At 39.0% G+C, this 23,293-nt stretch overlaps 1 long non-coding RNA gene across 1 annotated transcript in view; it reads left to right on the top strand.

Moving 5' to 3' along the window:
* The first annotated feature begins 1,545 nt into the window (after positions 1-1,545).
* LOC123608695 overlaps positions 1,546-23,293 on the top strand; it is a 46,198-nt gene continuing 24,450 nt past the window's right edge. Inside the window, exons 1-2 of the long non-coding RNA XR_006717390.1 lie at positions 1,546-1,600; positions 2,544-2,607. This is a non-coding gene — a long non-coding RNA (uncharacterized LOC123608695). The remainder of the gene's footprint in view (positions 1,601-2,543; positions 2,608-23,293) is intronic.

Raw genomic sequence — 23,293 nt, 5'->3', positions numbered from 1 at the left:
ATGATAAATGAAGGACACTTAGTCCCTAGAAATGCAGAGAGAAGAAAATGTCATGTGAATCCCCAGCAATCTTTTGAGGTGGCAAACACAAGGCAGAAACCTTGGTTTAAAATCTCATCATTATGCAACCAAAGTAGGACATGTGAAAATCACAGCCATAAAACTCACCTCCTGAAATATGATAGCTCCAAAAGAGGTTAGAACAAATGCTTGCACTGGAAAGTTTTCCTGTGAAATTTACACACAGCTAGAATAAATGCCATCATATAAACATACCTATTGCTTTGGTTATGGATTTATCAACACTGTGGTGCTCTTGTCTGGCTAAAATGAACATTCCAATGAGATAAACATCTATGACCTTGGTTCTTAGCCTGGTTTTTGGTGGACTCTGCAGCATCAAAATGGTATAATGGAATTTTATGCAGGCCTCAGGGTCAGGATTATTGGTGCTCTGAACCAGACTTGTGTGGGAAGGAGGGTGGATTTGAGAGACAGAGTGAGACCTTGTGCATAATACAGCTTTTTGCTTTAAGGTATATGGAGAAAATCCTCCTTCCCAAGATACTCCTCTGCCCCTCTGCACATTGCCAGTAGTAGACACATTCACTTAGTCATAGCAACAGAAATTCCACTAATTAGGATTCATTTATGTTAACAAGAATCCTTTTTAAGATTCAATTACCTTAGGATGGCAATTGCTAATTCACAAGTTCATGCAAATTTTCTTAATCAGATTGCCTTTCTCTTTAATACTTGCCTGAGATTAGTGTCTTTGAAGGAAATGGAAGGAGAATTGGAATTTGGTGGTGTTAGGGGGTGGAGCTGGGCAGAGGTGGAGATAGGAGGGAAAAAAGCAATTAAAAACATGTTTTTCCAATTACGAAAATCCTTCATGCAGTTTAGTGGAGTGCTTAAGGGATCAGGCTCTGGAGCCAGATGACTCTTGCCAGCTCTGTGATGGGGCAAGTTGCTTCACTCTCAACTACCTTGGTAATATGAAGATAATAATACTAATACTTATATTAGAGGGTTTTGTTGTTTGTTGTTAGATTAAATAAATTAATGCATGTAGAAAGGTTAGTATAGAGGAAGCACTCAAGAAATATTAGCTATTATGAATAATTTAGAAAATACAAAAGAAAATGAGTTGCCCAAAGCCCTATACATATCTCTAGAGCATCATACTTTAAAATGGGCACTGTTGCGGCACCTGGGTGGCTCAGTCGATTAAGCATCCAATTTCGGCTCAAGTCATGATCTCACAGTCTGTGAGTTCAAGACCGGTGTTGGGCTCTGTGCTGACAGCTCGGAGCATGGAGTCTGCTTCAGATTCTGTATCTCCCTCTCTATATGTCCCTCCCCTCCTCACACTCTGTCTCTCTTTCTCTCAAAAATAAATTAACAAATAAACATTAAAATAATTTTTTTAATGGGCACTGTTAGCATTATCACCTATATCTATCCACTATGTTTATATACCATATACAAGTAGACATATGAATTGGGATTACATTGTAATTATGTCTTATTCTGATTTTTCTTCAGGTTATATTAGCTTATGAACACTCTGGGAAGGGCTTCATGGAGGAGGTGACTGGTAAGGGTATTTGCCTTTCCACAGTCAGATTTGAAACGCATTTCCAGCCTAGCAGTACAGTATAACCAAAACATAAGGCAGGAAGCCCAGGAAGAAGTGAGGACACTAATGTGGGGCAGGAGGTCTCAGGAGGTAGAGAAGCTAAAGGAAAGGTTGGGTCTGATTACTGAGGAACAAGAGTGCTTACTTTTTGGCACTGATAGAAGGAGGCAGGTTTAAGGAGACCAGTTAGGAGTCACTTGTAATAATCAAGGGCAGAGGGGCAAAAGATTAGAATTGGACCTGAGCTACTCCTATTGGAATAAAGCGGAAACTATGGATAAGAGAGGCAGCATGGAGGAGAATTGACACAATATACTAACTGATTAGATAAGGGGCTGTTGGAGGGAAGAGATAAAGATGGCTCTGAGGGAAAAAAAAAATAGCTCTGAGAATTCTAGAAAGTATGACAGAGGGTATTGTATTATTCAGACCTTTGAGAGAAGACCTTTGAGAGAAGACTTTTAGAAAATTAATGAAATCAGTAAATAGAAACCAGATTATAGGGTTAACAGCACAAGGCTAAGAAGTTCAGGAAATGAGCATAGATAACTCTTTGAAGGGCTTGGTGTCAAAGGTGTAACATGGAGTGTTAATGTAAAGGAGGAATAAAATGGAGGTAAGTCTTTGTTTGCTTCTGGTTTGTTATTATGTATTTATTTTTCTTTTTTTTTTTCAACGTTTTTTTATTTATTTTTGGGACAGAGAGAGACAGAGCATGAACGGGGGAGGGGCAGAGAGAGAGGGAGACACAGAATCGGAAACAGGCTCCAGGCTCTGAGCCATCAGCCCAGAGCCTGATGCGGGGCTCGAACTCACGGACCGCGAGATCGTGACCTGGCTGAAGTCGGACGCTTAACCGACGCCACCCAGGCGCCCCTATTTATTTATTTATTTTTCTTAGGGATAAGGAAGACTTTTATCCCAGGGGAAGAGAACACATGAAGATGAAGGAGAAAGAAAAGAAGGTAATAGGGAAAGGGATGGAACCCCAGGTGGAAGAACCCACCTTGTATAGAAAGGGATTCCACCCTCTTTTGAGAGGAGAGATGAGGATAAAATAGAACAGTAAGTGAAAGGGGGGTGGTGTTTGGAGAGATATTGCCATGGAAAGACCCGGAGGAGAATCAAGTCACTGGTTAAGGGTAGAAGGCAAGTGTGGGACTGGAAATTTTCATAGAACGGAAAAGATTCTGAACAACCTGGGGAAAAGATAGGCTGAGGTTAAGAATTAAAACAAACAAAAGATATGCAAGAGCTTTGAGGCTTATCTTATTTAATTAGAGCACGTATGCCAATTTTGAACCATACTTAAAATTAGATTGATACGCTATACAAATGCTTTAGTTATATAAACCTATTGGTTGTTGAGGACATCTTTCATTGCAGCAGCTAGAGAAAATATAATCTTCATTAAAGTTATGTATTAATTCTTCTTAAGATTCTTGCTTGGATAAGGGGTACAGAAATAAGAGTAGCTTCTCTGTCTCAGGAAGTGATCATAAACAGTCCTTTTTTTTATTTTACATATATGTATTTACTTATTTTCCATAATTAGCAAATTGTGCTTTTATAGTAAATACAAAGCTATATCCACTATAAAGTTAAATGACCCAAGTTTTGGTTTAAGCACTAAATGAGAAAATATCAAGAATTTTGAAAAGGAACTACTTTCTAAAAAAATCAATAGCCTTTGTGTGAACAGAAGTGTTTGATGTTTAAAGCAAAACTCCATCTCTCTCTTCTTTCTACTCATTTGTACTTATTTACTCATTTATACATGTATTCATTCATTTAACAAACAATATTTAAGTTCCCACTATGTTTTATGGGCTGTGAAGAGACAAAAAGATGGAATTCTCAATTCATAACTGGTTATTGATGACTTATATTTTTATCAGAATGTGGAAATACTAAGAAGACCCCTTCCTCATCTTGGGAGCCAGATGTGTATACTCCATGTGCATATATGAGTTCACTTAAAATGGATCAGGGCATATCAATGTAACTTCAGGGAAATAATAGATTATGCCTATCATATATTCAGTGCCATCAGGTAGACTAATTTAAGTAGAATAGCTGCCATTGAAAATCTTAACAAAGGATGCTAAGAATAAGTATTAGCTGTCATTAAAAGCCCTATGGTATTATTAAAGAAACTAATAATCAAGAGAATTCACACAAGAAAGAATAAAATAAGATTATACATTTTAATAAAAATGTTTGTCTTGGGTTAGAGAGGCCTATAACTTAAATGTAAAGGTCATTTAAATGATCAACATCTATTGATCTGTTATGAGTCTGCACTGTGCTTGGTACAGGCCCAAAGATTATATTTCTCCTTCTTCCATGATGTAGGTCAAAGTGAGGACATTTTCTGGTCAATGTTTTAAGATTTAGTTAAATGGAATTGATACTTATTGATTCATTTTTAATATTGTTATTAGAAAAAAATTATTTTCAGATGGTATCTGCAACATAACAGTCTGCTAACTTTGAATCCTGTTTCTGTCCTAATTAGTTGTATAATCTTAGGCAGGTCACTGAATGATTCTGAGATTGTTTTCTCATCTGTGAATTAGACACAATGATTTCTTTTTTTTTTTTTTTTTATTTTTTATAATATATGAAATTTATTGTCCAAATTGGTTTCCATACAACACCCAGTGCTCATCCCAAAAGGTGCCCTCCTCAATACCCATCACCCACCCTCTCCTCCCTCCCACCCCCCATCAACCCTCAGTTTGTTCTCAGTTTTTAACAGTCTCTTATGCTTTGGCTCTCTCCCACTCTAACCTCTTTTTTTTTTTTTTTTTTTTTTTTTTCCTTTTTTCCTCCCCCTCCCCCATGGGTTCCTGTTACGTTTCTCAGGGTCCACATAAGAGTGAAACCATATGGTATCTGTCTTTCTCTGTATGGCTTATTTCACTTAGCATCACACTCTCCAGTTCCATCCACGTTGCTACAAAAGGCCATATTTCATTTTTCCTCATTGCCACGTAGTATTCCATTGTGTATATAAACCACAATTTCTTTATCCATTCATCAGTTGATGGACATTTAGGCTCTTTCCATAATTTGGCTATTGTTGAGAGTGCTGCTATGAACATTGGGGTACAAGTGCCCCTATGCATCAGTACTCCTGTATCCCTTGGATAAATTCCCAGCAGTGCCATTGCTGGGTCATAGGGTAGGTCTATTTTTAATTTTCTGAGGAACCTCCACACTGTTTTCCAGAGCGGCTGCACCAATTTGCATTCCCACCAACAGTGCAAGAGGGTTCCCGTTTCTCCACATCCTCGCCAGCATCTATAGTCTCCTGATTTGTTCATTTTGGCCACTCTGACTGGCGTGAGGTGATACCTGAGTGTGGTTTTAATTTGTACTTCCCTGATAAGGAGCGACGCTGAACATCTTTTCATGTGCCTGTTGGCCATCCGGATGTCTTCTTTAGAGAAGTGTCTATTCATGTTTTCTGCCCATTTCTTCCCTGGGTTATTTGTTTTTCGGGTGTGGAGTTTGGTGAGCTCTTTATAGATTCTGGATACTAGCCCTTTGTCCGATATGTCATTTGCAAATATCTTTTCCCATTCCGTTGGTTGCCTTTTAGTTTTGTTGGTTGTTTCCTTTGCTGTGCAGAAGCTTTTTATCTTCATAAGGTCCCAGTAATTCACTTTTGCTTTTAATTCCCTTGCCTTTGGGGATGTGTCGAGTAAGAGATTGCTACGGCTGAGGTCAGAGAGGTCTTTTCCTGCTTTCTCCTCTAAGGTTTTGATGGTTTCCTGTCTCACATTCAGGTCCTTTATCCATTTCGAGTTTATTTTTGTGAATGGTGTGAGAAAGTGGTCTAGTTTCAACCTTCTGCATGTTGCTGTCCAGTTCTCCCAGCACCATTTGTTAAAGAGGCTGTCTTTTTTCCATTGGATGTTCTTTCCTGCTTTGTCAAAGATGAGTTGACCATACGTTTGTGGGTCTAGTTCTGGGGTTTCTATTCTATTCCATTGGTCTATGTGTCTGTTTTTGTGCCAATACCATGCTGTCTTGATGATGACAGCTTTGTAGTAGAGGCTAAAGTCTGGGATTGTGATGCCTCCTGCTTTGGTCTTCTTCTTCAAAATTCCTTTGGCTATTCGGGGCCTTTTGTGGTTCCATATGAATTTTAGGATTGCTTGTTCTAGATTCGAGAAGAATGCTGGTGCAATTTTGATTGGGATTGCATTGAATGTGTAGATAGCTTTGGGTAGTATTGACATTTTGACAATATTTATTTTTCCAATCCATGAGCAGGGAATGTCTTTCCATTTCTTTAAATCTTCTTCAATTTCCTTCGTAAGCTTTCTATAGTTTTCAGCATACAGATCCTTTACATCTTTGGTTAGATTTATTCCTAGGTATTTTATGCTTCTTGGTGCAATTTTGAATGGGATCAGTTTCTTTATTTGTCTTTCTGTTGCTTCATTGTTAGTGTATAAGAATGCAACTGATTTCTGTACATTGATTTTGTATCCTGCAACTTTGCTGAATTCATGTATCAATTCTAGCAGACTTTTGGTGGAGTCTATCGGATTTTCCATGTATAATATCATGTCATCTGCAAAGAGCGAAAGCTTGACTTCATCTTTGCCAATTTTGATGCCTTTGATTTCCTTTTGTTGTCTGATTGCTGATGCTAGAACTTCCAGCACTATGTTAAACAACAGCGGTGAGAGTGGGCATCCCTGTCGTGTTCCTGATCTCAGGGAAAAAGCTCTCAGTTTTTCCCCGTTGAGGATGATGTTAGCTGTGGGCTTTTCATAAATGGCTTTTATGATCTTTAAGTATGTTCCTTCTATCTCGACTTTCTCAAGGGTTTTTATTAAGAAAGGGTGCTGGATTTTGTCAAAGGCCTTTTCTGCATCGAGTGACAGGATCATATGGTTCTTCTCTTTTTTTTTGTTAATGTGATGTATCACGTTGATTGATTTGCGAATGTTGAACCAGCCCTGCATCCCAGGAATGAATCCCACTTGATCATGGTGAATAATTCTTTTTATATGCCGTTGAATTCGATTTGCTAGTATCTTATTGATGAATTTTTGCATCCGTATTCATCAGGGATATTGGCCGGTAGTTCTCTTTTTTTACTGGGTCTCTATCTGGTTTAGGAATCAAAGTAATACTGGCTTCATAGAATGAGTCTGGAAGTTTTCCTTCCCTTTCTATTTCTTGGAATAGCTTGAGAAGGATAGGTATTATCTCTGCTTTAAACGTCTGGTAGAACTCCCCTGGGAAGCCATCTGGTCCTGGACTCTTATTTGTTGGGAGATTTTTAATAACCGATTCAATTTCTTCGCTGGTTATGGGTCTGTTCAAGCTTTCTATTTCCTCCTGGTTGAGTTTTGGAAGAGTGTGGGTGTTCAGGAATTTGTCCATTTCTTCCAGGTTGTCCAATTTGTTGGCATATAATTTTTCATAGTATTCCCTGATAATTGTTTGTATCTCTGAGGGATTGGTTGTAATAATTCCATTTTCATTCATGATTTTATCTATTTGGGTCATCTCCCTTTTCTTTTTGAGAAGCCTGGCTAGAGGTTTGTCAATTTTGTTTATTTTTTCAAAAAACCAACTCTTGGTTTCGTTGATCTGCTCTACAGTTTTTTTAGATTCTATATTGTTTATTTCTGCTCTGATCTTTATTATTTCTCTTCTTCTGCTGGGTTTAGGCTGCCTTTGCTGTTCTGCTTCCATTTTCTTTAGGTGTGCTGTTAGATTTTGTATTTGGGATTTTTCTTGTTTCTTGAGATAGGCCTGGATTGCAATGTATTTTCCTCTCAGGACTGCCTTCGCTGCGTCCCAAAGCGTTTGGATTGTTGTATTTTCATTTTCGTTTGTTTCCATATATTTTTTTATTTCTTCTCTAATTGCCTGGTTGACCCACTCATTCGTTAGTAGGGTGCTCTTTAACCTCCATGCTTTTGGAGGTTTTCCAGACTTTTTTCTGTGGTTGATTTCAAGCTTCATAGCATTGTGGTCTGAAAGTATGCATGGTATAATTTCAATTCTGGTAAACTTATGGAGGGCTGTTTTGTGACCCAGTATATGATCTATCTTGGAGAATGTTCCATGTGCACTGGAGAAGAAAGTATATTCTGTTGCTTTGGGATGCAGAGTTCTAAATATATCTGTCAAGTCCATCTGATCCAATGTATCATTCAGGGCCCTTGTTTCTTTACTGACCGTGTGTCTAGATGATCTATCCATTTCTGTAAGTGGGGTGTTAAAGTCCCCTGCAATTACCACATTCTTATCAATAAGGTTGCTTATGTTTATGAGTAGTTGTTTTATATATTTGGGGGCTCCGGTATTCGGCGCATAGACATTTATAATTGTTAGCTCTTCCTGATGGATAGACCCTGTAACTATTATATAATGTCCTTCTTCATCTCTTGTTACAGCCTTTAATTTAAAGTCTAGTTTGTCTGATATAAGTATGGCTACTCCAGCTTTCTTTTGGCTTCCAGTAGCATGATAAATAGTTCTCCATCCCCTCACTCTCAATCTAAAGGTGTCCTCAGGTCTAAAATGAGTCTCTTGTAGACAGCAAATAGATGGGTCTTGTTTTTTTATCCATTCTGATACCCTATGTCTTTTGGTTGGCACATTTAATCCATTTACATTCAGTGTTATTATAGAAAGATATGGGTTTAGAGTCATTGTGATGTCTGTATGTTTTATGCTTGTAGTGATGTCTCTGGTATTTTGTCTCACAGGGTCCCCCTTAGGATCTCTTGTAGGGCTGGTTTAGTGGTGACAAATTCCTTCAGTTTTTGTTTGTTTGGGAAGACCTTTATCTCTCCTTCTATTCTAAATGACAGACTTGCTGGATAAAGGATTCTCAGCTGCATATTTTTTCTGTCTAGCACACTGAAAATCTCGTGCCAATTCTTTCTGGCCTGCCAAGTTTCAAAAGAGAGATCAGTCACGAGTCTTATAGGTCTCCCTTTATATGTGAGGGCACGTTTACCCCTTGCTGCTTTCAGAATTTTCTCTTTATCCTTGTATTTTGCCAGTTTCACTATGATATGTCGTGCAGAAGATCGATTCAGGTTCCGTCTGAAGGGAGTTCTCTGTGCCTCTTGGATTTCAATGCCTTTTTCCTTCCCCAGTTCAGGGAAGTTCTCAGCTATTATTTCTTCAAGTACCCCTTCAGCACCTTTCCCTCTCTCTTCCTCCTCTGGGATACCAATTATGCGTATATTATTTCTTTTTAGTGCATCACTTAGTTCTCTAATTTTCCCCTCATACTCCTGGATTTTTTTATCTCTCTTTTTCTCAGCTTCCTCTTTTTCCATAACTTTATCTTCTAGTTCATCTATTCTCTCCTCTGCCTCTTCAATCCGAGCTGTGGTGGTCTCCGTTTTGTTTTGCATTTCATTTAAAGCGTTTTTCAGCTCCTCATGACTGTTCCTTAGTCCCTTGATCTCTGTAGCAAGGGATTCTCTGCTGTCCTGTATACTGTTTTCAAGCCCGGCGATTAATTTTATGACTATTATTCTAAATTCACTTTCTGTTATATTATTTAAATCCTTTTTGATCAGCTCATTAGCTGTTGTTATTTCCTGGAGATTCTTCTGAGGGGAATTCTTCCGCTTGGTCATTTTGGATAGTCCCTGGCGTGGTGAGGACCTGCAGGGCACTTCCCCTGTGCTGTGGTGTATAACTGGAGTTGGTGGGCGGGGCCGCACTCCGACCTGATGTCTGCCCCCGGCCCACCGCTGGGGCCACAGTCCGACTGGTGTGTGCCTTCTCTTCCCCTCTCCTAGGGGCCGGATTCACTGTGGGGTGGCGTGGCCCGTTTGGGCTACTTGCACACTGCCAGGCTTGTGATGCTGGGGATCTGGCGTATTAGCTGGGGTGGGTAGGCAAGGTGCACAGGGGCAGGAGGGGCAGGCTTAGCTCGCTTCTCCTTAGGTGATCCACTTCAGGAGGGGCCCTGTGGCAGCGGGAGGGAGTCAGATCCGCTGCCGGCGGTTTGGCTCCGCAGAAGCACAGAGTTGGGTGTTTGCGCGGAGCGAGGAAGTTCCCTGGCAGGAACTGGTTCTCTTTGGGATTTTGGCTGGGGGATGGGCGGGGGAGATGGCGCTGGCGAGCGCCTTTGTTCCCCACCAAACTGAGCTCTGTCGTCCGGGGGCTCAGCAGCTCTCCCTCCCTTTGTCCTCCAGCCTTCCCGCTTTCCGAGCAGAGCTGTTAACTTATGACCTCCCAGACGCTAAGTCGCGCTTGCTGTCGGAACACAGTCCGTCAGGCCCCTCCGCTTTTGCAGGCCAGACTCCGGGGCTCTGCTTGGCCGGCGAGCCGCCCCTCCGCCCCGGCTCCCTCCCGCCAGTCCGTGGAGCGCGCACCGCCTCGCCGCCCTTCCTACCCTCTTCCGTGGGCCTCTCGTCTGCGCTTGGCTCCGGTGACTCCGTTCTGCTAATCCTCTGGCGGTTTTCTGGGTTATTTAGGCAGGTGTAGGTGGAATCTAATTGATCAGCAGGAGGCGCGGTGAGCCCAGCGTCCTCCTACGCCGCCATCTTCCTGGAATCCTCTAGACACAATGATTTCTAAGGCAATGTGTTTGTGAGGATTAATTGGACAAGATAAGGACAACTGATCCTTCCTTCATCAAATATTTACTGAGTACTTGCTCTGTTCCAGGCACAATTCTGGGACTGTGCACACAGGAGTGAATAAGGCAGACATGGTTCCTATTCTCATGAACCTTAAAGTCTTGTAAGTGCCATTAAATACATGGAAAGGATAACAAGAAGGACAACAATATAATGGGTGGGCAAGGAAGTCCTCTCTGAGGAAGGGACATGTCAGTTAAGAGTGAAGGAAGAGAGAGGCAACTATGAGAGAGTAGTGAAGAATAGTAAGCTAAATTCCCTATGATAGGAAAGGTGTGTGCAAAGAAATGGTAGAGGCAAGTGTGCTGGAGCATCAGAAGTTTAGGAAAAGTGGTGTGACAATGGAGTACTACGTGGCAATGAGAAAGAATGAAATATGGCCCTTTGTAGCAACATGGATGGAACTGGAGAGTGTTATGCTAAGTGAAATAAGCCATGCAGAGAAAGACAGATACCATATGGTTTCACTCTTATGTGGATCCTGAGAAACTTAACAGAAACCCATGGGGGAGGGGAAGGAAAAAAAAAAAGAGGTTAGAGTGGAAGAGAGCCAAAGCATAAGAGTCTCTTAAAAACTAAGAACAAACTGAGGGTTGATGGGGGGTGGGAGGGAAGGGAGGGTGGGTGATGGGTATTGAGGAGGGCACCTTTAGGGATGAGCACTGGGTTTTGTATGGAAACCAATTTGACAATAAACTTCATATATTGAAAAAAAAAAAAGGAAAAGTGGTGTGAGATATAAAAAGGTTGGTTGTAGACTCAATTGCGCAAGACCTTGTAGATCATGGCAGGGTTTATGGATTTTATTTTTAGATCATGGGAAAGCCAATGATAGAAAGTCAGAACTGTAAAAGATCTGGCCCTAGTGTTGTTATTTAGGTTAAAGATGGTCATGTACCAGGTTGGTAGCATAAAAGACACAGAGAAGCAAATAGATTAGTCATCTGTTCCGATAGAGAGTATAGGTTTTTAAGTATGGAATGGATATGAGAGATAAAAGAGATAGATGAACCTGTTATGATTTGGTATATTCTGCCTTGTGTAATTGGATAGGCTGTGGTAACATTTACTAAGATGGGGAAAAATAGAGAAGGAGCAGGATTTTTTTTTTTTTTAATTTAATTTTGGTGGGAGGGAGGTTAAGAGTTCTGTTTGGAGCATGTTAAATTTGAGATATTCAAGTAGAGATATCAAGTAGATAACTAGGTTGGACTGTATCAGATACTTGCTCAAAACCCTTCACTGGCTTCCCATCTGAGTTAGAATAAAATCTAAAATTCCTTTTTTTTAAAAAATGTGTATTTATTTATTTTGAGAGAGGGAGAGCGTGAGTGGGGGAGAGGCAGAGAGAGAGAGAGAGAGAGAGAGAGAGAGAGAGAGAGAATCCCAACCAGGCTCTGCACTGTCAGCACAGAGCTGGATGTGGGGCTCAGTCTCACGAACTGTGAGATCATGACCTGGCCAAAATCAAGGATTGGATGATTAGGCACCCAGGAGCCCCCAAATCTAAATTTTTTATAATGACTAAGAGGGTCTTGTTTTGCCTTCTAGTTACTTCTCTGATCCCATCTTCCTCCTTTCTTTCCCTTACTCACTGCTCCAGGCACACTTGACTTTTTTCTCTTTGTAGAAACTAAACATGGTATTCATGTCTCAGGGCCTTTGCATTCACCTTACTTGCTACCTAGAAAATCTCTTCCCATAGGTCTTTGCCTCTTGGCTTACCCCTACTCCACTCAGGTCTCTGATCAAATTCAACTCCTCAGAGATTTCTTCCCTGACCGCTCTACCTAGAATGGTTTCTACCTTCAACTTTAATACTCAATCCCTATATCTTGATTAATTTTTCTTTTTAACAGTTATTGCTTCTAACACATAAATATTCTATGTGTTTATTGTTTACATGACCTGTTTCCCTACTAGAAAATAAGTTTCATGAAAGCAGGGACTTTGTTAAATTCACCGCTATATCTCCAGACCTAGACCCATACACCACAGGTACTCAGTGCCTCAGTATTTGCCGAATGGATGACTCTGTGGGTCAAAAAGCAAAGAAGTATTTGAGCCTAGAGCGTATATTTGGGAGCCACTAGCATATAGATGGTGTGTAAAACTCCAGGAGGGACTGAAGTGACACAGGGGACAGTATGGAGAGTGCAAAGAAGAGGGCCAAGCCTTAGTGCTAAGGCACTCTCAACATTGAAAGGTTGAATTGAGGAGATTGGGGGAGGACCAAAGCCAATGGAGACCAAAGGTTGATAATCAGAGAAGACTGGAAGAAAAGCTAAGAAACGGAGACAGGATTCCAAAAAGTAAGTTCTATTAGAAGGCAGAAGTTCCTTTCTTGTTTGATCTGTTCTTCAACAAAGTTGATTTTAAGCTTTCACATTATTGCTCAAAGTTAATTTCTCTACATAACCAAAACTTAGCCACATTGAGGCTATTAATTGTAAATTGAGAGAAAGTACTCAATTAATCTGCTTTTGCATATCATAATTATAATCCTTCCATCAACCTCTTTTCCCATTACTATTGCTAAAACACAAAATTTGAGTAAATTTTAAGATCTAATTGGCTTTATTCAATGATTCATAATTCAAGCATCATCCCATTTAGCAAGTGGAAAGAGGGTCCAAGGAGTTATACAAAATGGAAAGTTTTTATAGGCAGAAGTTAACAGAGTGGATTATTTCAGGCAAGCCACCTCTCATTAGGGAAAAGCAGGAGGTCTTATCATGTGGATTGTCTCACTAGCGCTGATCAGGAAATTCCAGACTGATTGACTTAAAATTCTTCTCCTGGGAGAGGCTGAAACTATAGTTAGGTTAGGTATTAAGTTGTGGTGGGGCTTAGCAAAAGTGACTCCATTTGGGTATGTTGTTTCTTTTTAATACTGTTTATTAAGACATCTATTTGGCAAATACTTAGAAATACCATCAGCCTTAAATTTCTTCATAAGATTATTTTTGTTCCCACTGCCTGTTCTTTTGTCTTTGTACAAATATAACTATATAGTTTAAATCACAGCTGGATTGGAGGTAGGATGGGTGGACCAATGAAATCAAAGTAGCACCAGAATAGTTGGGCTAATCAAAGAAATAGTATTATTTGTCATTGATTATTTACATACCAGTATCCTAAAAATGGCAAAAACAGTATGAAGAGATGATAAAAGATGTTTGAAAATGGTAGGGTGGATATTAATATTTGATCTATTCAATGAATATAGATTTAATAAATCAACTTTTTAGGTGGGGTGCTACTTAAACAAGGGGTGTTGATTTGATTTTCTAAAACATAGTCATAAAATTAATTTTCTTTCATTGTTGATATTGCCAAATAATTTCCTTGGTTCTGAACTATTTCAAAGAGGTCTTAAATAAGTAAAGCCAAACATGTGTTTTCATAGGTGATTTTATCTGTCCTCTAATATCCTGCCTTATTTCATTATTTAGAAATGTATTTGAAGTCAGTCACCTTGGCCACCAGTAAAATACATGTTATTTGCTTCTTTCAGAAAAAACTGTTCTTTCAATTTAGATACCACATAGTGTTTGGGCCACAAAGAAAATACTGCATTCTCTGGTATTAGGACAAATCATATACAATTACAGAAGGTAGCTTTTGCTTGAAGTTATTTCTTACTGGTCCAGGCAGTATTTATTGTTGCGTATAGAATACTTAATGTTCAGATAAAACTCTAAACCCAGTTTTTATTAGTTAAGATATCAGAAAAGTTGTTTCTCTTATAATTATTGTTTCTGATACAGGTAGGACAAAGTGTTCTGAATTTGTACCTTCATGTTAATTTCACGTTGAAATGTAAGAAATGAAGGCTTGAAAACCAGAGTCTTATCATCATACTTGGAAAGTAATCTCTCTTTCTCTTTCCTTCCCTTTTTTTTCTTTCTCTAATCTTTCCCTTCTGTTTCACAAAGATTTAAAGTGGCATACAAAATATAAAGAGTAAGTGAAAATAAATATAAGGCCAATAAGAAACATGAGGCAGAAGAAAAAGTCAAAGATAGGAGAGTAAAAGGGAATTAGGAGTAAGTTCAAATGTCCAAACCCTAGCCCCAAATTCCCATGTACTTGTTAGAGGTAGGCTGTGAATGTGAAACTAAGCCTTCTAATTGGCAATATGAGGAAGGGGATACAATATGTTTTACCAAAAGGAGAAATAAGTCAGTCACTTAGGGTAATCATTGTATTTCCTGACAGTGAGACCAGAAAGACTTTTTTCTACCCTTGGCCTTCATAGAGGGAATACTGTGTATGTAATGAACAGTCTTTGATGACATTCTTAATAATACATGGGCTTATGGTATTAAACAAAAATACAACTCATAAAAGTAATTTAGGTCCATGAGGGTGGGAGATTGGAAGGGGTGTTTATCCTAAAATGCAGTCAAGGTTAAATACTCCCTAATGATCTACTCTCATTGGATTATATAATGTTTAGATAAATGGCAAGTTTTATAGCCTGTAGATCACTGATTTTCAAACTACAGGTTGCATCTGTTAGTGGTTAGTAAAATTAATTCAGTGGTTCACAACCAACTTTTAAAAATGATTAAAAAAATAGAAGAGAGTAAAGAAGAAAAATCAGAGTATCTTAAGAAACTTCATCATTTCTTTCAAATGTGTGTATTGGGTCATGATGCAAAATGCATTTCTTACTGTGAGTCTAGTTAAATGGCATGAAAAACCCTGCATTGAGGCAATTCTCATAGACTATCTTTCGTGCCTAATTTTGCAGAAGGTATTCCTTGGCAGTAACTCTAAGATTATATCCTTTGGCAAGCACCTTGAAAGCTGCAATTCTGAGTTCAGTCATCGGCTGGGGGCTGGGAGTGGGGGCACAGGGGTGGGGGGTGGAGAGAGAAACATTGGAATACACTTGGAAAAATGGAGGTCACTGGCAAGTGCTCCATACTGCTGCATGACGGTGAACCAAGACAGTGCACACCAGGCCATGACAAGCTTTCTGGAAGCAAAAGGAAAGACTATATAACTAAATGCATGGCTTAGTATGGAGCCTCAGCTATAGCCCAGTTAAGAGTTGGAAGTCACCCATCCAAAAAAATAATTTTGGTCCTTTTTTCAAGCAATAAGTATAGTGCAGTTCCTGTGATAAGTAATAAGTTAACTACATAATTGTGGTAAAGTTACATTATTTATAAGAGAATACCCTATAAAAAAGTGTCCTTGGTTTCCACCAGGCAAGTCTCCTGATGCTAAAGACTTTCAACTCTAGAATTTGATTAGTTTTCTGTGACTACAATGCAAAGGAAAATTCAACCTGTTTCCTCTCATAAGCTTCAAAAGTGGTTTCCTGTGTGTTGAAGTGCTACAATTAGAAATGTCTCAGAAAACAGGACTTCAAACATGACAATCCCTGAATTCTATCTGACACATATTAAACCCAAGAAGAACCACAGAAGGAGATGTTAGAACAGCATGGCTTATGAAGTCTTCTTTTTTTAAAAAAATGATGTACATGGTTACTGTGAATTGTCTTTTTGCTGGGCCTGCCTTATCCACCATCTTAGGCTCCCTGAGATTGGAGACAATGTTACACACTTTTAAAAGGAGAGTGAGTTTATTGATGTTTAATTTACTTTCAGTAGAATTCACTCTTATTGTGTGAACAGTTCTAATGAATTTTGATATATGCTTATTGAGTTTGTGGCCACCTTACAAATCAAGGTAGAGAACGTTTCCATTGACACAAGAAGCTCTCCACATGCCCCTTTGCCCATTCCTCTTTTGTTGCTCTGGGGTCTTGGCAACCACTGATCTGTTTTTTGTCCATAATATAGTTTTGCCTCTTTCAAATGTCACTTAAAAGGAATCATACAATTTGTACTGTTTTGGGTCTGTCTTCTATCTAGCATAATGCTTTGTGATTCATCCTCGTTTCTGTATTTGTCAGCACTTCCTTCCTTTTCAATGTACAAGTATTTATCCATTTGCCAGTTGATGCACACTGTGTTTTTTCAGTTTTTAGTAGTAGTGACTAAAGCTACTATAAACACTTGTGTACATTGACATGTCTTCATTTCTCTTGGGCAAATGCTTAGTTGAGGGATTACTAGGTCATATGGTGAATGTAGATTTAACTTCATTAGAGCAAGCTCTTCTTGGCTAATCATTCCTCAGTCACTTTTGGCCAAAGATCAGCACTTATAGGGAACAAACTGAGTACACTTAAATGAAAAACCACCAATCAGACATCAATCCCAATGAAATTATTACCAGAAAACATAAAAAAATGGACTGAATTTGACTTCTACTTCCTTAGTTATCTTCAACTATTCTGAATTAACTACTGATAAACAGTGAAATGGTTCAAGGCAGCAGGAAACAAGTTAGGGAAGCAATTGGAAGAGTGCTGAATTCATAAATTGAAAAATAAGTGTCTAGAGAAGAAAGAATTAGTGATGCTTGCAAATCATGCAGTGTGCTCGCTTTTCTCATTTTCATTCTTTGAGCTAGAAAGTTAATAATATTTTTAATGATTCTGATTTTAAGTTAAAGGAGTTGAATTTACATGGAAGCAACATAAAAGTGACTCAGCATATTTCTTTTGAAAATGTGAGCTAAAAAATCAATTTTGTATGTATTGTGCTACGTTTTAGCCACTTGAACAGAGACTCATGTCAACAAATGCCATCAGACTGAAACACTGCTTCATCTTCAAGTGTTTCAACATGCAGTAGTCCCCTCTTACTCCACAGTCTGGAAGCAGGTGATCCTACTGATGTGTTGTCAGAAGGTCAGTAGTAGTCTAATGCTATGTCACAACACCTATGACATTCACTTCACTTTGTCTCATCACATAGGCATTGTACCATCTCACATCATCACAAGAAAGCACAATAAGATATTTTGAGAGAGAAAGACCACATTCACATAACTTTTATTACAGTATATTGCTATAATTATTCTATTTTGTTATTATTGACAATAATTGTTTCAATTATTATTATTATTGTTACAACAATAATAATTACTGTGCCTAATTTATAAATTAACCTTTATCATAGGTTTATATGTATGGGAAACAACATAGCATATATAGGATTTAGTACTATCTGAGGCTTCAGGAATCCACTAGGAGTATTAGAATGTATCCTCCACAGATAAGGGGGGAGTACTATCTTGTCATAAATAAGAAATCAGCTACAATAAGAAATGCATATATTATTTTTTTAATATATATTTTTTAATTTGAGAGAGAGAGCAGGGGAGAGAGGCAGAGGGAGAAAGAGTCTTACGCAGGCCCTGTGCTCAGTGCAGAACCTGACACGGGGCTTGATCCCACAACCCTGAGGTCATGACCTGAGCCAATATCAAGAGTCAGACACTTAACTGACTGAGCCACCCAGGTGTCCCAGAAAACCATATTTTAATCAAAGAATTTCTGTTTGAACTTCCAATATACCTTTCCTTATGGTTTTATATCTGTAAGATCTTGGTTATTTTGACAAAGCATCAATTCAGTGAAAAGCCATTTTATATTTTTAGTGTTTAGGTGAGTTCTTCCAACTTAGTCATTTGTCTGAAGTCAGTTTGAAGAAGTGACTTCTATGAATCAGAATTCATAAATGCAAAGATTCTGTGAAGGATGCTTAGCGTTATTCTTTGTTAACAATCAATGTGTTGGGGGGATTTACTCACAGAGAGAGCTCTCCTGGTTTTCTTTAACTTTTTGAAATGATGTGCTTTTCAAATAATGCATTAAATGTGCACTGTAGACTATGCACTTATTTGTGGCCACTGGTTTTGTAAGACAGAATCCAGAGTTATTGAAGAAGAAGTCAGATAATACTTGGAAGACAGTATTCAATTATCACACACAGAGGCAAGGAATGGTGCTTAGCTGGACCAGCACATCAATCATTAAGGCCTAATTAGTACATAGACTTCTTTCTCTTTCTGGGGTCTTGTACACAGTTATGCCATGTGTAGGTTCAGTGGGTGCACAAACACTGTTGGAATGTGTACCCTGACACTGCTTCTTGCTGTTCTCCAGGTTGATGCCTGGATTTCACATTTTCATATTTCTATATTTTTAAAAAAATTTTTAAACGTTTATTTATTATTGAGAGACAGAGAGAGACAGAGTGTGAGCAGCGGAGGGGCAGAGAGAGAGGGAGACACAGAATCCGAAGCAGGCTCCAGGCTCTGAACTGTCAGCACAGAGCCCGACATGGGGCTTGAACCCACAAACTGTGAGATCATGACCTGAGCCAAAGTCAGACACTTAACTGACTGAGCAACCCAGACACCCCTGATATTTCTATATTTTTGACTGAGGTATTCATTCCTGTTAAAAACTATGTGAAGCAACATTGTCTCTTACAAGTATCTTTTACACTATAGTATGAAAGAAGGACAGAAGAACAGGTGCTACTAGATAAGACCTAGGGAAATTGTGGGAGGAATGTGAAATGCCTTTGGTTGGGAAAACACAGTTCATGCTCTAGAACCCAAATTAACTAGCTTTTGCCCTGGAAATATAAATCACCATTCTTGCTGACTTACAGTCCCCCTTAGATAGAACCCAACCACACCTGGGATCATCACTTGACCTATATAAGACTAGAGTTCCCAAGGGAGAAATGATATTGTCTTGCACCAGGTGATAGCAGTAGAGAGGAGGAGAACAGCTAGATTTGCTACTTGATTGTTGGGCTGGGACTGAAGGAAGGAAAAGGCATGAGGCAAATATGAGGCAACATATAGGGCAATGTGGGGCAAGCTAGAGGAGAATCACAGTTTGGGAAAAGAGTGAGAGATGCATTTTGACCAGATAAATTCTGAGATGCCTATTAGATATCAGGTAAAGATGACAAGTAGGCTGGGGCACCTGGGTGGCTCAGTCAGTTAAGTGTCCAACTTCAGCTCAGGTCATGATCTCATGGTTCATGGGTTCGAGCCTCAAGTCAGGCTCTGTGCTGACAGCTCAGAGCCTGGAACCTTCTTTGGATTCTGTGTCTCCTTTTTCTCTGCTCCTCCCCCACTTGTGATCAAAATAAAATAAACATTAGATAATAAATGTTAAATAAATTACATTAAATAAATAAACATTAAAAAATGTCAAGTAGACAATTGAGAGGTGCCTGGGTGGCTCAGTCGGTTGAGCAACTGACTTCGGCTTAGGTCATGATCTCACAGCTTGTGAGTTCGAGCCCCGTGTTGGGCTCTGTGCTGACAACTCGGCGCCTGGACCCTGCTTCAGATTCTGTGTCTCCCTCTCTGTCTGCCCCTAACTCACTTGAATTCTGTCTCTGTCTTTCTCAAAAATAAATAAACATTAAAAAATTTTTTTTTAAATGTCAGGTAGGCAATTGAGATACAAGTGAAAAGCTCAGAGAATAATTTGGGGCCAGACGTGTAAGTTTGGAAGTCATCAGCACATGCATTTTATTTATTCACCTGAAGTGTAGAAAGAGAAAGGAAGAGTTATGAGTTAAGAAACAACTCTGGACAAAACAGTGGAGAATCCTTACATTTATAGTAGGAAGGATAGAGAAGGAAGAACCAGAGGTCAGATGGAGAAGGAAGATCCTAGCAGAGGATTGACAAGGGACTCTCAATGAGGTAAGGGGAAAACCAGGGCAGTATAGTGTCACAAAAGCAAGGGAGAGAGTATGTCAGGTCAGGAGTGCTTAAACATGTTAGCTGCTACTGAGAGGATGAATAGGGCATTGGCCACTAGACTTGGCAGCATGGTAGTGTTAATGACTGACAGACCATCTGTGGGTTCATAGTGCCAGAAGACAAAATGTTGAGGATGGAAGAGTGAACAGAAACTGAGGAGATGGAAATTTTTGAGAGATTCTACTATAAAGAGTGGAGAAATGGAGAGGAAGTTTAATGTGGGGCCGATGGATAGAGGTTTGTTTGCTTTTTTTTTTTTTTTTTTTTTTTTATGAACAAACTCTAGAGCCTGTTTTGAGTCTGAGATACAGAATTAATGATATGAGAGAGAGGGAGGGAGGGGATAATAAGAAGGTGAAAATCTTGAGGCCAGAGAGACAGGATCCACAAAAGCAAAGTTTGAACTCAAATAGCAGGAAAGAAAGTAAGTTCCCGTTGGCTCTTGTTTGCTTGATGAAACATGGAGGAAACCAAATGAGAGAATGGGAAATAATTAAGGAGTGAGAAAATGGTGTAAATCTTGGAGAGGGGCAAAGCAATGGGGAAATGCAGTCAGATTGCTGGAGTTTTGAGGGTCTACTGGAGTTTGTGGTCATGAATGTTATGTGTAATTAGTCAACTTACCTGTGTGATTTTCTTCATCAATGTTCATCTGTTTCGTTAACCATCTCAAATATTTGTATCCACCAGGGTTTTTATTTTCTATTGGTACTTATATTTAGAGAGGCACAGGGAAGGTGAGCTGAAAATGATGGGGTCCGTGGAATGGAGGTCTTGAAAAGGTTTAAGAATTTTATTAGGGGGATTATTGAACAAGTGAGCTAGAAAGATTGAAAGTGGTGATTGGAGAATTAAATGCTTGAAACTGAGATTTTGAAGGTGGAGCAATTTCTGCTGATGAAATGGAGAGCCTAGGATTTAATCACAGTGTGGGTGACTGGGGTGGAGTGGAGGAAAGCACATTACAGATGGTGTCAATAAGAAAACCAGAATCCCAAGTGGATAATCTTGTGAATGTTGGAGTCCTCATGAGCAAGACAGTAGTTTCATGGGAAGGAAGACCATATATAAAGCAAGGAAGTGGGAGATGACAAAGGACGCTAGTAGATGACAGCAAACAGGAGGAAAATAAGGTGGTATATTCAGGTGCCCTACAAATCAAGGGAGCAGGATGCATTCTTTCCCTTTCCCTTTCCCTTTCAATCTCCCCCACACCACCAAGAGGACATCTGCACCACCCACTGAGAAGTAAATGCAAACTCCTTAGAGCTTAACTTGGCTACCAAGGCTCTGCATGATCTGGCTTTCTTAATCTACTTCTCCCATCTTTTCTAGTACATTTTGGAATATTACCCACATTATAGTCATAATGGCCTTCTTTTAGTCCCTTGAGGAGACCAAACTCCTCTCTCAAGGTTCTGGCATATGCTATTTCTGGTGTCTTAAACTCTTTTCATATGAATGACCCCTTCTCAGCCTCAGCTTAGATATCATTTCTCTTCCCTGACCTCATAAATTAAGGTGGTCCTTTTTATAATGCTTTGTTCCTTTTCTTTGTGTTGCTTATCAAAACTTGAAAGCATATATTTAAACATTGGTTTACTTTCTTATTATTTATGGTAGCTCCATGGAAGTAGGAATTGTCCTCCCACTGTTGTATTTACAGAAGCTGGCAGAGTGCTGGGTGCATGGTAGGCAGCTCAGCAGAGGGGCACCACATAGTGGTTAGGTGTTCAGGCTCTGACGTTAGATAGCCTGAATTCAAATCCCAGCTCTGTGGATAATATTTATGAGATTTTTGGAGGATTACTTTCTCTGTGTCTTTGTCCTTTCCTATTCAATCTGTAAAATCGAGAAAATAGTAATTGTCTTATAGAGCAGATGTGAGGGTTAGAAATAATATATGAAACTATATATGAAGTCTACCTACTACAGAGTTAAGTGTGCAATAATTGTTTGCTAAAAGATGCTGTAACGAAATATTCATTGACTCAACTTTCTATTGTGTGTAGATTCGTCATAGAAAAAGCTTTTTTAGTTTCAAAGCCGTATTATTTCTAACATTAAGTAATCAAACCTCTCTAATGTTCAGTTTCTTCAACTATAAAATGAAGAAAGTTGGGTATTGTGATCTCTACGTTTTTTTTTTTTTCTGGTTCTAGAATCTTCAATTATATGACTACCGAGTAGGTGTGTTTTGTTTTGTTTTTTTTTGCCTTTTTTCCCCCTAATTACACCACAAAATAGGTTTTGTTTTCCTCCTTTGACTTGTTATAAAAGTAGTCATCCTCAATTACTTAAAACAGTGAGTTGTTTTGTTTGTTTGTTTTTTTTTTTTTGCTTGTTTTAGTAAGAGTTGGAGGCTAGTGAAAATCGTCTAGGAAACTTTTTCAAATTACACATGTTTTCCCTCTTCTCTTGCCTTTGATTCTAGCACAGAAGAGGAGGGAGTGTTGTAGTTAAAAAAACTCCCCAGCTAAATCAGATCTCCTCCTTTGGCATCTTCTGCTGACCACCTACTGTTTGTCTTATTCAGAACCAATGCTTTAAAAGTTAGGAAAGAAGAGATGCTTAGCATCACTGCCTATATATAAGCCAAATATAACAGGCTTTCCTTCTTTCGACAATGTGATGACTATGACCATGTACCATTTATTCCCCCCAATTGGGATTGTTATGAATGTCACTGTTCCAAAAATGATTCTGTTCACAGCTCTGTGCAACAATCTCTCTCCAATCCTTAGAATTTCTGTATCAAGTGGCATTTTAATATCACAAGTCTCTTTTAAAAATTACACCATAATAAAATTTAAGTTCCTTGAATTTCCTTGTATTCTACTTCAGTGAAATTCTATTTAGATTTTAAAAGGCATCATGCCTTTGAAATATGCTATAATCAAATCCCAGTGAAAAATAACAACAAATCTAGGTTTCAAGTGTAAAATTTTGAATAAGTGTTTTATTTTGATTCTTGTCTGATCTGCTTTAACTCTTTTTACTTACCTGTCAACCAAACAGAGAAAAGGGGGAGGCAGATTCACAAACTAGACAGGGCATGGGAGCTGGGTCATGGTAGGATTCTTGACCTTAGTATCTACCAAGTTTAGGTGCCTGGAAAGTCCGAAGTGGATTTTTATTTCCTCATGGTGGGAATTGATTTATTAGCTTAGGTGGTGACCATGACTCTGCCTCACTTCATGGCCTTTCCTCTGCCTTAGATATATGTCTATTCTCTGAGGCCTTTGTTGTCTGAGGTTGCAACCAGGGAATTTTCTACAGCTTGAAAAAAAAACAGTGTAAAGAGAAACATTTAATAGAAATCTTTGAAACCTAGTCT

Source organism: Leopardus geoffroyi, chromosome B2 (assembly GCF_018350155.1).
Source record: "Leopardus geoffroyi isolate Oge1 chromosome B2, O.geoffroyi_Oge1_pat1.0, whole genome shotgun sequence".
NCBI lineage: Eukaryota > Metazoa > Chordata > Mammalia > Carnivora > Felidae > Leopardus > Leopardus geoffroyi.
This window is presented reverse-complemented; position numbering and strand designations above follow the sequence as displayed.